General features: G+C 35.9%; 1 long non-coding RNA gene across 1 annotated transcript in view; it reads right to left on the bottom strand.

The window, feature by feature from the left end:
- Window positions 1-5000, bottom strand: part of LOC125040183 — a 25760-nt gene that overhangs the window by 20000 nt on the left and 760 nt on the right. The window lies entirely within an intron of this gene.

Consider the following 5000-nt stretch of genomic DNA (forward strand, 5'->3'; position numbering starts at 1 on the left):
ATGCCATCTGCTCCCACAGTTTGACGCAGGTGTTTTATTGTTAGGATTATTGTTTCTATTTTTACAGGTTGTGGTCTGAAAGTATTTGTTAGTGGCCTTATCCTACCTGCATTTTTCTGAGATCTGGAAGCGTTTGTTTGTTTGTATGTGAGATGTCCATTTTTTGCGAAGAAATCGTTAAATTAATTTGCACTTATACTGGTGTTTAGATGATCTCTCAGATTTTTTTGGTTTGGTACGAGTGTTTTAACTATTTTCCATGTTTTAGCAGAGTCTTTTTTACAATTTGTTAATTTATTTCTAAAATAATTAGCTTTGGCTCCTTGTATAAGTGATTTGACATTTCTCTTTTTTTGTTTGTAGTTTTTCTGGAGTCCCATGTTGTGTCTGTCATTTTTTAGAGCTTTATGAACGCTATTTCTATCTGCTATTGCTGTCTTGATGTCGTTGTTTATCCATGGAGCAGGAGGACGTCTAACAGTTTTAGTAACAAATGGAGCGATGGCATTTATGTTGTCATTAATCACTTCCGTAAAGACATTTACCTGTTTGTATACATGGTCTCCTTGCAAAATTTCTAAAAGAATTGCTTCCTTGGCAACTATTTGTTGGCATAATGAGTGAGGGTCGTAGTTGGTTAATTCTCGGAAACTGTTTTTGACTGGTGGTCGTTTTGATTTCTTTAAATTAAGCGTCACCGTTCGAGATCGGCAACATGGCATGGAATGACGTTTGTATGGAGACTGAGGTCAGCTCTGTTTGTTATTATTACATCAATTAATGATGAAGTGTTTTCTGTGACCCTTGTAGGTTTGTTGACTATTTGTTCTAATTTGTTTTTCCTGATTATCTTAAATCATTTTGCGTTAGGTTTATTCAAATCATCATTTAAATCACACAGGATGAAAAGAGGTTTCTTTTTAAGTATCATTTCTCTAAAAACTTTTTCTATATAATCAAAAGATTCAGAGGAACCATGGGGATGCCTATAGACTGCACCCACAATGAATGACGGAAGCATATTGCATTGTACGTTAACCCAAATATCCTCTACATCTGCACTCCTTGCAGTTGTAGAGGATATTTCATTTGTTTTGAGAGTATCTCGTACATATGTGCAGACTCCACCACGTCCTGCATCGCATCTATAAACATTGAAATTTGGTATTTTGATGAAAGTGCTTGAAATATCTTGGTGAAGCCATGTTTCACTTACACATGATATATCAAGATTTATCTCCATTATAAGCATTTCTATGTCATCAAGATGTCCAAGGAGAGATTGCGCATTAATGTGTTCTATTTTTAGCATATGTGATTTGGCCGTCGGTCTTGCTGACGGCGGTGTCTTGTCAAACCCTCTGATCTCGGTTGTACTTGTTTCTGTTTAAGAACGCTTTGGCATTCCTTGGGAAGGCATCAGAGTCTAAAAAAAGTTCAGGCTTTATTTCTCGGCCTCGCACAGTAACCGTGAAACTAGAGTAGTAATTGTGGCTCATAGTTGTTTTGTGAGCTTTTACACATGATATGTTTTCGAAATTTTCTGAGAGGTCTTCTTCGATATCTTCTTCATTAGTGTCTGGATGGCAGCTAGTGATGTACAGGTATACTGTCTCGGGCCGATCTGCTGCTATTAAGGGCTTTGGTGTTTGTCGTTCCTCTCTTGATTTTCTCCTTTGTTTCTTTGAAACGACTGTGATGAAACCATCATCTTCAGCATCACCTGTTTTCTCCAAGTGGTTGTTAATCACAACCGTCGGCACCACTGGAGTGGGGGTGGAGCTGAGGGTGCAGTGGGAGGGGGGACTCCTGGCACCTGGTGATGAGTTGCATCACTCCACTGGCGATTTGGATTGATTGATTGATTTTGGTTGTTTTTCTTCTTATTTTGTTTTTTTTCTAAAGCTTCGTCTGGGCTTTATTTGTGTGTCTGCTTCGCTTTTCTTGTTGGCTGGTGGGCCGTTCAAGGACTGCTTAGGTGTTCTGCAGGCTGCCGTGGGAATACCCATCGTTTTGGGCGGGGGCGGGGGGGGGGGGGCAGCAGCTATGACCCGCGCTACCGGGGGGCCCGTGTCCTTGGGCGGGGGTCCCATGACCCTGGGAGGAGAGCTCGATATCCTGGGCTAAGGGTCCCCTATCACTCTAGGGAAAAGAGCTCTTGCTGGCTGCACGAGAAAGCACCGGGGATGCCCCTCGGTTGGCCCCCTTCGACCCTGGGGGGGGGGGGGGGGGTAGCCAGATTTCCCTCTGATGTTGCGGGCCCACGAGTGGCCATGGTTTGCTGTGTTGTTTGGCTGAGGCGGAGAGGAGGCGAAAACACGTCCGATCACCACGGCGGCTACACTCAGAAAAACTAGTAGTAGTAGTAATAACAATGATAATTATAAAAATAATAATGATAATAATAATAATTATTATAATAATAATAACAATTATAATAATAATAATTATAATAGAAATAATAATAATGATGATGATAATGATAATAATAATAATAATAATAATAATAATAATAACAATAACAACATTATGATAATAATAATAATAATAATAATAATGATAACAATAATGATAATAACAATAATAATAATGGTAATAAAATAGTAATAGTAGTAGTAAAAGAAAAAAAATGAGAAAAAAACAATGGTAATGTTAACGGTTATAATAATGATATTGATTATATTAATGATGATGATGATGATGTTCATAATAATAATAATAATAATAATAATAATAATAATAATAATAATAATAATAATAATGATAATGATAATGATAATATTAATAACAATAATAATAGTAATAGTAATTCTAACAATAGTAACAATGATAATAATAATAATGATAATGGTGATAATAATAATAATGATAATAATGATAATAATAATAATAATAATAATAATAATAATAATAATAATGATAACAACAACAATAATAATAAAAATAATAATAATAACAACAATAATATATTTTTTTATCAGCATAATAATGAAAACAATAAAAATAATGATAATGATACTAACAATAACAATAATGATAATGACATTAATGATAATAATAACGAAAATGATAATAATTATGATGAAAATAACAATTATAATAACAATGATAATGATATCATTGTTATGCTAATTATCATTATCACCATCACTAATATACAGTAGAATTATAGAGGCATTTGAATTACAATTTTCGTATAACTATCTTTGAGCCCACAAGTATACCGATATTTTTTTTAATGCGACTCGAAAATTATCCAGAATTATTATATCTTCATTTCTCGCTCTTTACAAATATATTGGGAGTTTGTCCTTACGTATTAATTTGAATAATCTAGGGAGACTGTTTGCCGCCTTCGTTAAGCTCGCTAGACTGTTTTACTTGGCTTTTATACGATCAGTTGTAGACTACCATGCACTGCACTTGTTGGAATCAGAAATAAATAGCATGGAGGTAGTGCAAAATGAAGCCATGAGGATTATCCTCGGCGCCCCGAGAACAGCAAGGATAGTGAACATGAGCACAGAACTTAACCTACCATCCATCTCTGATAGAATAATATTTATTTCCACTATATTTGGGGTCAAAGCTCTAAGGGAACCCTTGTATCTTTCAGACTTCCAAAAACAAATGCAGCATAAAATCACGCAAGCATACGTGACTAATCACACACACGCGCGCCCTCTAATACACAAAATTTCCATGAACATTACAAAGCTCAATGTCCCAATTAGTAAAATACCACAGGGTCGATCCATTCCACCATGGAAAAATGGATCGTGCACCTTACGTGTCTACAAAAAAAAAAAAAAAAAAAAAAAAAAAAAAATGTACATAACTGCGTGTTAAAACAAATTGCATTAGCAACGGTAAAGGAACACACACAGTCTATGGGCGATGATGTATACGAGTGTTACGTTGACGGATCCGTACAGTCTGGATACAATGCTGGTTGTGCTTGTACTGTATACAAAAATGGCTTACTACAACATCAAGTTAATATGAGAGTGCAAAATTGGACCAGCACTACACAAACGGAGCTGGCAGGTATACTCCTTGCAACGGAATTCTTAATGTCTCGTGGCTCAGGAGTAGTTTTCTGTGATTCTCAGAGTGCTCTCCTGACACTAAATTCTTTCAAAGCAGGTAGCGATGAGGAAATTGTGAGTTGCTTTAAGCGTAACGTAACTTGTGCAATAGAGCGCAATTTCAACATTCAATTTGTATGGATACCATCTCATGTTGGCATAAGCAAGCACGACCACGTAGACAAATTGGCGAAGGAAGCCTGCAGCAAAGATACTGTGAACATAGATCTTGGGATGCCTCTTGCTAGGGTTGCACATATATTGAAAAGTTCTCATAAGAAAGAACTAGTAGATCTGACGAACACTCTAAGGCCTGAAAGCTGTACCATAAGGCATTACGATCAGTATAGAGATAGCAAGCCCTCCTATGGGTGGCACCGAAGTCGAACCAGACAATGTTACGTGGTTATTGCCGGAATACGTTTAGGTTATTGGCAATTACACGGTGCAAAAAATGCAGATGAATCTAAATGTAGACTGTGTAACGTGTAACTGTATACCTCACCTAACATGAGGTATAAAGAACTATGTGAATATTTCATTTCATCTGATACATTGGAAGATATACTCGTATTATATCCTAAATTTACTATGTAAAACTGCCGTAAACAAAAACACAGTGTTATGTAAACACAGTGGCAAAAGCATATTATTTTTTTATGATGTATGACATATTTCTATATTACCATGTGCAATTACAGTAGTCACAGACTACTGTATTGTGTCAGATGTATGTAAAACTGTCATCATGATTGCCCACGCCTGAACAGATAGGCAGGGTGTTAAATAAACTTACTTAACTTAACTCTCTACAGGGAGATCAAAATGACGCAAGTACTGTGCGTTATGTGTATACAGTACACATTACGATATTATATATATATATATATATATATATATATATATATATGT

The sequence above is a fragment of the Penaeus chinensis genome, chromosome 28 (assembly GCF_019202785.1).
Source record: "Penaeus chinensis breed Huanghai No. 1 chromosome 28, ASM1920278v2, whole genome shotgun sequence".
Classification (NCBI taxonomy): Eukaryota; Metazoa; Arthropoda; class Malacostraca; order Decapoda; family Penaeidae; genus Penaeus; species Penaeus chinensis.